Below are 13,474 nucleotides of genomic sequence, written 5' to 3' on the forward strand. Positions count from 1 at the left end.
ATTTATTACTTAACATACCCCATATGTCTACTTTATGTTGGCATCATTTTGGAAATGTCTTTTTTTTTTTTAGGACGTTAGAAGGCTTAGAAGTTTAGAAGCAATTCTTAAAATGTTTAAGAAAATTGCCAAAACCCACTTTTTAAGGTCTGAAGTCACTTTGAGGGGCCTACATAGTGGATACCCCCATAAATGACCCCATTGTAGAAACTACACCCCTCAAGTTACTTAAAACCGATTTTACAAACTTTGTTAACCCTTTAGGCGTTCCATAAGAATTAAAGGAAAATGGAGATCAAATTTTTTAATTTCACTTTTTTGGCAGATTTTCCATTTTAATCCAATTTTTTCTTTAACACATCGATGGTTAACAGCCAAACAAAACTCAATATTTATTACCCAGATTCTGCGGTTTACAGAAACACCCCACATGTGGTCATAAACTGCTGTATGGGCACACGGCAGGGCGCAGAAGAAAAGGAACTCCACGTGGTTTTTAGATGCCATGTCCCATTTGAAGCCCCCTGATGCACCCTTACAGTAGAAACTCCCAAGAAGTGATCCCATTTTGGAAACTAGGGGATAAGGTGCCAGTTTAATTGCTACTATTTTTGGGTACATATGATTTTTTGATCATTCATTATTACACTTTATGGGGCAAGGTGACCAAAAAGTAGGTTGTTTTAGCACAGTTTCTATTTATTTATTTTTACAGCGTTGACCTGAGGGGTTCAGTCAAGTGACATTTTTATAGAGCAGATTGTTACGGACGTGGCGATACCTAATATGTATACTTTTTCTTATTTATTAAAGTTTTACACAATAATAGCATTTTTAAAACAAAAAAATTATGTTTTAATGTGTCCATGTTCCGAGAGCTATATTTTTTTTATTTTTTGAGAGATTTTCTTATGTAGGGGCTCATTTTTTGCGGGATAAGGTGACGGTTTTATTGGTACCATTTAGTGGGACATAGGCATTTTTTATCACTTGGTGTTGCACTTTTTGTGATGTAAAGTGACAAAAATAGCTTGTTTTGACACATTTTTTATTTATTTATTTTTTTACGGTGTTCACCCGAGGGGTTAGGTCATGTGATATTTTTATAGAGCTGGTTTTTATGGACGCGGCAATACCAAATATGTCTATTTTATTTTATTTGTTTCACTTTAACACAATAATAGCATTTTTAAAACCATAAAAATGATATTTTAGTGTCTCCATGTTCTAAGAGCTATAGTTTTTTTATTTTTTGAGAGATTTTCTTATGTAGGGGCTCATTTTTTGCGGGATGAGGTGACGGTTTTATTGGTACCCTTTAAGTGGGACATACGCATTTTTGATCACTTGGTGTTGCACTTTTTGTGATGTAAGGTGACAAAAATTGCTTGTTTTGACACAGTTTTTTTATTTATTTTTTACGGTGTTGGCCTGAGGGGTTAGGTCATGTGATATTTTTATAGAGCTGGTTTTTACGGACGCGGCAATACCAAATATGTCTATTTTATTTTTTCTATTTTTAACATTTTTTTTTTTCCTTACTTGGGGAATTTTCTTTTTTACATGTGAAACCTTTTTTTTATTTTATTTTTTCAACACTATTTTTTTATTTTACACTTTTCGTCCCCCATAAGGTGAAACAAGACCTCTGGGGGACATTTACTTCACTTTTTCATTTTTTTTTCACTGTTGATTTCTCCTGTAACTGAGGCTGACATAGTAGCCCCAGTTACAGGAGAAATGCACCCCGTCCCCCCCAGAGAGGCTGTACAGCGTAATACAGCGCTGTACAGCCTCAGTGCAGGGCTGATCGAGGTCTGTGAAAGACCTCACACAGCTCCTGCACTCTCCGGTCCCGGCGGTCACATGACCGCCGGGCCGGAACAGGAAGCGCATAGCGCTCGGTGAGCGCTGTGTATGCAGCGATCTAGAAGGCCGGGACACCTGGGCACTGTCCATGCCTTCTCTCTGGGTTGCCCTGCTGTCACTGACAGCGGGCAACCCGATCAGCAGAGCTGCACGATTAGCGTGCAGCTGCAGTTTCTGAACGGACGTTCAGAAACGTCCGTTCAGAAATAGAGATCCACCCATAGGACGTTTATATCCTATGGGCGGACGGGAGGAGGTTAAGACACCTCTGTACTTCTTCCTGGGTCAGAATGGGCACTTTTAATGGGGAATTTACTTTTACATTCTGCATTTTATCTGACAGTTTTTTTTCCTCAGTGAATACTGAGTAGAATAGCTATCTAGTATGGAACATGGCATTTCTCCTGTAGGAACGGTTTCATATTAGAACTTACTATACCAGCTTACATCCTTAGTACACTTCAATAACAGACAGGTTTTCCTAATGTAAGGACTGTATACTGAAGCTGGACGAGGATGCATGACAGTAATGTGACCGTGCGCGGCAGTGATGCCAGTGAACAGGCAATGAGATTATGTAACTATCCACTTGTCAGTAATAAGATTAGTAGTTAGTTGCCTTAAGTTAATATTAGAAGTGCTCGTCAAAGGCTGCATACAGAGCACAACCAACCCACTGGTTCAGTATGTGGGCACTTTATAAGTTATACATATTCTAAGATGTAAAGTTACTGGCATATGCTGGATCTTCTATCCAGCATTATTTTTGACCCAGGCACACCACCCATAAGCATGTGGCTACCTATGGTACTAGGTGTGCTGGGGAGAGGTGTTCTCCGAATTCAGAGCCCCACCAATTGAATATTAACAGTCCATTGTAAGGATAATATTAAAAGGGTTGTCCCACGAAAAAAATTCTAGTTATCAAACCAGCACCTGGATCTGAATACTTTTGTAATAGCGTGTAAAATTTAGCATAGCCAGTGAGCTATTAAATAAAATGTATCTGTATAGCGCCACCTGCTGTTTTTTTCTTATTTCTTTGACCTGTTCACTGAGAAGGCCGCACATGCTCAGTTTCATCCTTCAACTGCCTCCTGAGCTGTGATAGGGAGAGCTGAGACACGCCCCCTTAGCTGAAGCAGAAAAGACACTCCCTTTGATCCATATGAGGTATAGGGATGGTTCTAGGTTTATTAGAAAGAGATTGCCATGTACTATATGTCGTCTAATTTTAATGTTTTACATTATTCCTGGGATAACCCCTTTCAAGGAAATCTGAAGGCAGCATAAACTGGTGAAGAGACCTTGAGAAAAACTCCTCTCACCTCCTTGGCCGATTGATAGCTCTATTCCAATATAAATTAGCAGTGGAGGAGATGGAGAGAATCGGGAGCTTATGAATATGAGGACTCCAGACATTGTGCACCATACCGAGAGGACTTCACACTTGGCTCGTGCTGGAGCGGTCTAATAGCAGTTTTAGCAAAACAACTGCATTGATTCAAGTAAGTGACCCAGCAAGAGGGTCTCTGTCACCAGTTTATGTTGCCCTCAAATAGACCATCATAAAACTGGAGGCAGATTGCTTTTATAGTCTGGAGACTCGTTCCCGAAGGAACAATCTAAGGTTAGTTGGGATACCTGAATCTGTTCCTTTAAATGACCTTCTACATCTCTGTGAACAAGAGCTCCCTAAAGCACTCGGCTTATCCACTATCTTCAAGGTGAAAAGAGCTCATAGAGTGGGCCCAACCCCACTACCTGCCAGACAGCACCAACGTGACTCGCCACTGCGCGCAGCACTAGCACACAGGCCTAGACAAGTTATAGTCCGCTACCTGGTCTACTTAGAAAAGGACTCTATCCTCCAGGCGTATAAAAGACGTAAAGCCCCCGTAGAGATACGAGGGAACCGGACACTGCTTTTTGAAGACTTTTCTGCAGAAGTTACCAGATAATGGCGAGAATTCTCGTCCATTTGCTCGGATCTTTACAGGGCACAGATCAAATTTGCGCTCATCTATCCAGCGACTCTACGGATCTATGATGCTGATGGCTCCACACAGGGGAGTACACAGAAATTATTGGGCCCCATAGCAAGAATTTAAATTGGGCCCCCATGCCCGTTCCTAGTCCCTCCTACTATGCGCCCTGCCTCCTCTCACTACCCTCCCTCATGCAGAAGTATTTTGTTCTACAAAATGGCAGTACTCACGCCCGAAACCAACAGACCCATTATAGTGAATGGGATCTGGTAGGTTCCGGCGGTGTTCAGCATATATTGACAAGAATCTGGGGCATTACATGATGTAATACCACCCAACTTTCCTGCTGTCCAGCATGGCACATGTGCAGAGACATGAGAAAAGTTTGAGGAAGTGAGTGCCCCCCTTCCCGTATCCTCTGTGTCATGCAGGACAGCTGGGAGACAGTGACATTACTTGCTATCCTGCATGACACATGTGCAGAGATATGAGTCTCTGGGAAAGCTGGGTGAACCCCTCCCCCCTGCCTTTCCATGTTCTTATTATCTGCATTTATGCCTTGCAGGATAGCAGGAAATCTAAGTGACATTACATGATGTAATAGCACCCAGCTTTTCTGCTGTCCTGCATGGCACATATAGAGAGACATGAGAATAGTCTGAGAAAGCTGAGTAACACAACTCCCACCTTCCCTCATATCTTCTCATGCCTCTGCACCTGTGCCATGCAGGACATCAGGAATGCTGAGTCACATTACATAATAGCACCCAGCTTTCCTCCTGTTCTGAATGGCATATGTGCAGAGGAATAGCCTGGGAAAGCTGAGTGACCCCCCCCCCCCCCCCCCATACACCTCTGCACTGTCCTCACCTACAAGTCGTCACTTACTTCATTACTGGTGGGGTTGTGGCAATCCAGAGGAATCAGGCATGATGGAGCTAACAGGCAGGACTAGCAGGCGGGAGGCGGAGCTAGCAGACGGGAGACACTTAGGTAGCTGGGGGCGGGGACTCTCCTCCACTGCGGGCCCCCCCTTCCTCACGGGCCCCATAGCAACTGCGTGGTCTGCCTATACGGTAGGTAAGCCACTGGCTCCACACACACTTACCAGGACTTTCAAGAGGCAAAAAAAGCTCTGCAAGACAAAGTACCAAAGAACCAGGAACAACCAATGCAAAAGAATGGACGCCACAGGTATTCACCGCAGAGAGACTCGCCGATAGCCTCACCGGATACCAGAACAGGACCTCAAGGAACAGAGGAAGAGATTAGGTGACCAAGCGGACCCCTGAAATGACTGTTGAAGTCATCTATTGTTTCTCCTACTGTTTTAACCAGTGATACAGACCCACTCAAGAGGGGAACAAACGTATCGGGTCATACCTTTGCTTAAATATCCCTGACCTACACTGTAATAATGTTTCTACAGAGCTAAAAACATGCGGTTAGCTAACAGCTCAGCATGTCCATGCATGGAGAACTGTGGCCATGTTGGGAAGAAGTGAAGTCCGAACCAGTTTTCACTTATGTGACTTTATGTTATTGTTCTTAAACTGTTTTGATTGTTGGGTTAAGGGGTGGAGGGTTTGGAAAACTTGTTCATACATCTCAGAAATATCACCATACTCAACAAGCTAGTTACCGGAAAATCACCTATTATAACATGGAGTTATGACAAGGATAGTTACATGGAATGTTAAGGGGCTAAAGTCTCCCCATAAATGGTTGATGGTACTGAGACATCTTAAACGCTTAAAAACAGACATAGCGTTACTCCAAGTAACTCACCTAACTAGGGTAGACTTTCCCCGCATGCAACGATTATGGGTGGGACAAGTATTAGGATTGCCATTTAATGGTTCTAGGGGAGGAGTGTTGCTTTTGGTTTATAGACATTTGAATCACAAGGTAATCTTTACCTCCGAAGATCAGGGGGGTAGACTTTTGCATGTACATCTTAGCCTACCAACTGAAACTTTGAGCATATATAATGTTTATGGCCCAAACAACAACAACAATTCGGAGTTCTTTACAAATCTGAGAAATAACACTTCAAGACTCTGTTCCCCTTGAAATAATAGCGGGAGACATGAATGCGGTAATGTCTCATGACGAAGATCGTCGCAGCTCAACAGGCAAACAAGTACGACCTAGACATAGAGATACAATTTAAAAAAATAAAAAAACTTTGGAAGTGGGATTACATGATGTGTTTTGTCCTCCTTATGTGTGAAGGTACATAGCTTGACAGACAGCTAAACCTTTCCCGGCAATGAATTGACAATGGAGTAACGTCCAACTTTATCTTTATTGCAAGGATGTAATACGTATGCGGTAAAACAGCGATGCTACAGTAAGCTTAGATGTAGAGGATGACTGAAGAGACTTCCAAGCCATGTGCTATCCTCATGCAGTGATGACTGTGAATGAAGAAAATGGCTGCTATGTGCAAGGATGATGATGTCACTAAGATATGGAAGCTGTAGTAGACCAAATGTGTAGTGTGAGTAGCTGCAATTGTAAGTAAAACGGCCTCTAGATGGAGCTGTTACACAATCAACAGAGAATGATACAGAAAACACATTAACTATGTATGAAATTAACAATAAACTTGCTGAAGGAATGACATGATGCATGGCGTAATTTTCATCCAGAAAAAAGGGAGTTCACTCATTTTTCATATTTTCATAAGCACATGACTCCTGGTCACGCCTTGATTATTTTTTGGTCTCAGATATTATCCTCCAAAAAACACTGGAAGTAGACATAGGAGACATGGTCATCTCTGACCATTACCCAGTGATCATAGAAATAGCAGACACTATTCAAAAGAGGACAGATTTTTATGGAGATTCCCCTCTGATTTAGCCACAAACTAGAACTTCTCGGAAATGCTGAATCATTGGTGGATAGAGTACTGGGATACAAATTCACCTACCAGTGACTCACAACTGGTATGGAGGGAAGGGAAGGCGTTTTACAGGGCAAGATCTTGGCTTACAAAAAGACTTAAAAAAAATATAAAAAAACAAACAAAAACATTCTTGAAACTAAAAGAGCTGACGGGTATTCTTAGAGACTTCTATTCCAAATATTTATCACAGCCCTCGAACATTACCAAAACCAAATGGCAGGAAGCTAAGGCTCAAATATGGAAACAAATCGGGGAGGCTCTTAGCTTCTTTAGCAAAAGGGATGAAGCACTCCTCACAAATATCTGCCTTAAAGAATGCACAAGGAACTCTAAGTCACCAGCCAAAAGAAATAGTAGACATATTGAGAGATTACTATGTAAACCTCTATTCAAACTCTAACAATGCACTTAAACAGAGGAAATTGTGGCTGGAATCCCTATTCATGCCCCAAATCTCGCAGGATGACCTGTTGCTATTGAATCAGCCTATGACAGAAAATGAGGTCCAGAGAGTAATCAACCAATCGAGCAATGGAAAGGCACCAGGCCCGGACAGGTTCACAAACTAATTTTATAAAGTATTAGCCCCAAAAATTTCCAAAGTCCTTACATCCCTATATAACCAACTACTACAAGGCCCAAAATTGCCGCCAGATATGAGCACGGCATATGTATTACCAAAAGAGGGTAAAGATTGCACTCCAACATCTTCCTATCGCCCAATGTCTCTCATAGACAACAATCTCAATATTGGCGGACAGACTAGGCACTTTTCTGCCCAAACTCATAACACCCCATCAAGTAGGATTCATACAAGGTAGATCAGCGGTATATAACAGTCGGAAAGTGTTAGCGCTGCTTGATGGGATTAAAATAAAAAAATTTATGACGTACTGGACAGTATGGGCTTTACAGGTCCTTTTAGGACATACATTTCATCTTTATACTATTCCCCTCTTGCAAGAATCTCCATTCCAGGATTTTTTCAAGGCCTTTTAATTTGCAAAAGGCAGGGGTGCCCTCTCTCACCTTTGCTATTTAACCTAGCATTAGAACCGCTATCAAGAGCAATAACCTGTAATGACCATATCAAAGGCATAGCTGTTGGGCAGAAAACTCTTAAACATGCCTTATTTGCCGATGACCTGTTGATGTTCCTGGCACAACCTCAGACAGATATACCAATCCTGTTTGATCTTCTCTCTCATTTCGGTCATCAGGTTGATATGTCCAAATATGAATTATTGGATTTGTCTCCACCCCAACGCACAAACAAGACACTACTGCATAACCTCCCAGTTACAATAGCAACTAATTTCATCAAATATTTGGGATTTAATATAGGAAAAGCGCCGGATTCACTATATACATTGAACTATCCCCCTCTACTTAAAAAGATGACTTCAGAACTTATGTCTTGGTCAAACTTGCCTATATCTTTCCTGGGGCGTTGCCATCTATTGGAGATGATGAGCTTTAGTAAACTCTTATACTCTATGCAAACACTACCACTCCTCCTAAAACACACCGATATTCAAGTCCTGTTAAAAGCCTTCCGCTCTTTTGTTTGGCAATCCAAGAGATGCAGAAAATCCCTACATACACTTACCAGGCAGAAACTCAGGGGAGGGGGAGGATTTCCTGATATTAGAAAATATTACCTAGCAAGCTTAATGAGACACAGCCTAGATTGGAAGAATAATACCTCTCATTACTCGGTGTCGTCCATAGAGGCAGAAATGGCTAAGCCCTGGAATCTGAACACTCTATTACATACTAAGTATGCTTTGTTACCTACCCAGATAAAACACAGTACCTTGTTACGTGACACGATAGCAGCTTGGAAAGCGGGTTAGAAAACTGTTTAATCTTCCTTTTTTTAACATCCAAAAAGATGATGTTATGGAATCATCCGGAATTTAGGGCACTGTCGATAAATAAACAATTCCTTAAGTGGATAGAAAAGGGCATAATTAAAGTCCGACATCTATGGAATCAAACTGACCAGAGATTTCTTACTTTTTAGGAATTACAATCCCTATATCAGATACCCATGGACTACTTTCTAGCATATCACCAGATTATGTCATTTTTATGCCCCAGGGTACAAGACCTGTCGAGAGAATTCTCTACTAACCCTTTTGACACCTTCTTAGGCCCCACAGAAACTAGGAAGGACTTGACGACCATATATGGATCTATGAGAGAACTAGACTCCAAGCAGGGAGATGTTTCTTTATTCAAAGCATGGCTTAAAGATTTCCCTAATCTGAATCTTCCGGACCAACTATTAGAGGGTTGGAACCTGATTAGGAAAATCGTGTGTAACGAGATATGAGAGAAACTTGCTTCAAAATAATCCATAGAGCGATATATGGTTTTCACTTACCTCGACATACCGGTAAAAGTTCGGCAGATAGAATAACACACTGTCTAAAGTGTAAATGACCCAATACAGACATCACCCATGGTCTTTGGTCATGTACGAAGATACAATCCTTCTGGCAGTCCTTTATATTCATGATAAACTCCAAATGTCACTCGCAGGATCCAGAAATTCTTCTATTTCATGCGGGGAAAGATGCAGCCCGACCCAAAACTGCGGCTGCATTCCATGTGATGATATTGACTGCAAAAAGGTGTCTTCTAAGGTACTGGCTTAAACCTGCTACACCACAACTGAAAGAAGTCATCCAACATTACACTAATTGTTTGATATTGGAACGCATTGATGCCGAAGGGTGTAAATAAAAAATGACAACCCCTTTTTTTTTTTATAAAATGGAAACCTTTTATGACAGCTTTTTTTACTGACCAAGAAATATTGGACACTATTTATCCATTTATATACACTAAATGATTTGCCAAATTGGATATTTCAGACCTGTGGTACCAATTGCATTTGGAACAGACAAGAAACAAAAGTCAGAACATAGGTGGTTGAAATAAACCGTTTTAAGATGGCGAAGGGTTGGGATTTTCTTCTGTAAAGAGTTTTCATATCTATCTGTCTAATGTAAAATGACTGATGTTGATATGAGGAAAACTTTAAATAAAAACGTTTAAAAAAAATAAAATAATCCCACTACTAGTACACCCAGATCAAGTAGGGTTTGTGGCAGGTATACAGGCCCCCGATGGTACGAGAAGGTTCATCAATTTGATCCAGATAGCTGAAAAAGCTGGGACGCCATCTCTGTTCCTGGCTTTGGACGCAGAGAAGGCGTTCAACAGGGTATACTGGGGACACTTGTCTGCCACACTGGACAAATTTGGATTTCAGGGCTTCATCAAATTGGCTATCCTCACCCTCTACTCATCTCCATCTGGCAGTGTATACCCATCAGGTTTCCTATCAGACAAGTTTACTATATCCAATGGGACCAGACAGGTATGCCCATTATCCCCTATCATCTTTGCCTTGGTGATGGAACCCCTTGCAGAAACTATCCGCAACTCGCCTGATATATCAGGGATTAAGGTGGATGATACATCCCATGTTCTGGCCCTTCTTGCTGACGACGTTATATTATCTCTCTCAAGGCCAGAGTCTTCCCTTATAGGAGTTCAAAGAGTGATAGACACATTCCAAAATATCTCCTATTATAAACTGAACCTATAGAAAACACAGGCCTTCACAGTAGGCATGGACTATACACTGAGGGCAAATTTAGTTTCCAAATACCCATTTAGCTGGCAAGATAAAGGCTTTACATATTTTTATTTTTTTGGGGGGAATAACTCTTATGATTTCTAGCAAAGATCTATACTCGGCAAACTACCAACCACTGCTGACCAAAATCTCCTCTATGATAGGAACATTCTCCCAGCCACTTATTACACGGGCATGTAGAGTAGCTATTAAAAGGATGATGATGCTACCGACCATTTTGTATATCTTCCGAACAGTGGTAATCCCAGTACCGGCAGCATATTTCCAGTCCCTACAAAAATTGCTCACCGACTTTGGGCGGGGAGGAGGCCTAGAATTAGCTTCTCTACAATGTCTAGACCTTGGGCGAAGGGGGGAATTCCCAATGTTAAAAATTATTACTGGGCAAATATCCTCACTCAAATGAAAGATTGGTAGCTACACAAAAAAGATAAAAAAAAGATGGGTGGCCCTAGAATTATCCACTAGTAGCCGCCCCCTCATTTCAGCATTTGATATACAACCTCAGTACTGAGTGTGAAGGCATCATGCACGTATTTAACAGACTTACCCAAAGCCACAATAGAGAAGCTCCCTCTTCTCTTTTTAAATGTCTGGATTCCAGATTTACATCTCGATAATTGGGTGACAGAGGGCTTGCACCGCATTAATCAACTATATGAAGGAACACACTCTTACACTCCTTTGAAAAACATATCCCAAAATTTCTCCATATCACAGAAATATTTTTATAAATACCAGAGAATCAGACATGCCTTATCTAGTCAAGATATCTCCACATTTCAACTTCCGTCCTTTGTCAGACCCTTTCAGTTCCTACACACACTTTATGCGGTACGGTTTCAGGTTCAGAGATTTCCGCACTCGGTGACACGTGACACACCAACTTGCCGAGACCGTCTTTGAGGTCATTATTGGGGGCTACCTGCTGCTGAATTTCAAGCACAACTTCAGCTGTCCTGATCGATGGAGGCCTCAGTTTCTTCATGTTTGAGCCAGTTTTACGCCATCTCCGAACCTGACTCTGAATACGGCGTTTGGTGGTTTTGTTCCTGGGTACTTGTCAGCGAAGGCCTTCCACAATCACTATTCGCTCTTCCTGGGAGAACGCCATCTTTCTCACACAACAGGCCACTTATATGCTCTGAGGAAATGAAAGCTGAGCTCTGATTGGTGGCTATAGGCAACTCAGACAGATTTACTATTAGGCAGTTTGATTTGGAGATGTTGGAGGCGGGCGACTTTTTCCTGTACAAGATGTGGGTGGTCTGTGCAGGGCAGCAGCAACAAACAGGATATGGATAAATGAGGGGGGAAGAAGATAGCGGGGGCTCCGAAAAGCTGAGCGAGATAAGAGGTTGGGGCAGAGTAGGGGGCAAAAGGAGCTGTGAAAAATTAACTGCGAAAATGATTGGTTGCTATGGGCAACTAAGCCAGTTTTGATAATTCTCCTACACTGGGCTTCACAAGGCAGCAAAAGCAATTAAATAAGCACTGAAGCTCTGTACAGAATACAGAGAGCAGCCCCTAGAGTGCTCAGACCTCTCACTGACTGCCGCCCCGCAGTCTGCACCCGTCTCACCGACAGTCTCCCCGCAGTCTGCACCCCTCTCACCGACTGCCTCCCCGCAGTCTGCACCCCTCTCATCGACTGCCTCCCCGCAGTCTGCACCCCTCTCACCGACTGCCTCCCCGCAGTCTGCACCCCTCTCACCGACTGCCTCCCCGCAGTCTGCACCCCTCTCACCGACTGCCTCCCCGCAGTCTGCACCCCTCACCGACTGCCTCCCCGCAGTCTGCACCCCTCTCACCGACTGCCTCCCCGCAGTCTGCACCCCTCTCACCGACTGCCTCCCCGCAGTCTGCACCCCTCTCACCGACTGCCTCCCCGCAGTCTGCACCCCTCTCACCGACTGCCTCCCCGCAGTCTGCACCCCTCTCACCGACTGCCTCCCCGCAGTCTGCACCCCTCTCACCGACTGCCTCCCCGCAGTCTGCACCCCTCTCACCGACTGCCTCCCCGCAGTCTGCACCCCTCTCACCGACTGCCTCCCCGCAGTCTGCACCCCTCTCACCGACAGTCTCCACCCCTCTCACCGACAGTCTCCCCGCAGTCTGCACCCCTCTCACCGACAGTCTCCCCGCAGTCTGCACCCTTCTCACTGACAGTCTCCCCGCAGTCTGCACCCTTCTCACCGACAGTCTCCCCGCAGTCTGCACCCTTCTCACCGACAGTCTCCCCGCAGTCTGCACCCTTCTCACCGACAGTCTCCCCGCAGTCTGCACCCTTCTCACCGACAGTCTCCCCGCAGTCTGCACCCTTCTCACCGACAGTCTCCCCGCAGTCTGCACCCTTCTCACCGACAGTCTCCCCGCAGTCTGCACCCTTCTCACCGACAGTCTCCCCGCAGTCTGCACCCTTCTCACCGACAGTCTCCCCGCAGTCTGCACCCTTCTCACCGACAGTCTCCCCGCAGTCTGCACCCTTCTCACCGACAGTCTCCCCGCAGTCTGCACCCTTCTCACCGACAGTCTCCCCGCAGTCTGCACCCTTCTCACCGACAGTCTCCCCGCAGTCTGCACCCTTCTCACCGACAGTCTCCCCGCAGTCTGCACCCTTCTCACCGACAGTCTCCCCGCAGTCTGCACCCTTCTCACCGACAGTCTCCCCGCAGTCTGCACCCTTCTCACCGACAGTCTCCCCGCAGTCTGCACCCTTCTCACCGACAGTCTCCCCGCAGTCTGCACCCTTCTCACCGACAGTCTCCCCGCAGTCTGCACCCTTCTCACCGACAGTCTCCCTGCAGTCTGCACCCTTCTCACTGACAGTCTCCACCCTTCTCACTGACAGTCTCCCTGCAGTCTGCACCCATCTCACTGACAGTCTCCCTGCAGTCTGCACCCCTCTCACTGACAGTCTCCCTGCAGTCTGCACCCTTCTCACTGACAGTCTCCCTGCAGTCTGCACCCTTCTCACTGACAGTCTCCCTGCAGTCTGCACCCTTCTCACTGACAGTCTCCCTGCAGTCT

The sequence above is a fragment of the Bufo gargarizans genome, chromosome 4 (genome assembly GCF_014858855.1).
Source record: "Bufo gargarizans isolate SCDJY-AF-19 chromosome 4, ASM1485885v1, whole genome shotgun sequence".
Classification (NCBI taxonomy): domain Eukaryota; kingdom Metazoa; phylum Chordata; class Amphibia; order Anura; family Bufonidae; genus Bufo; species Bufo gargarizans.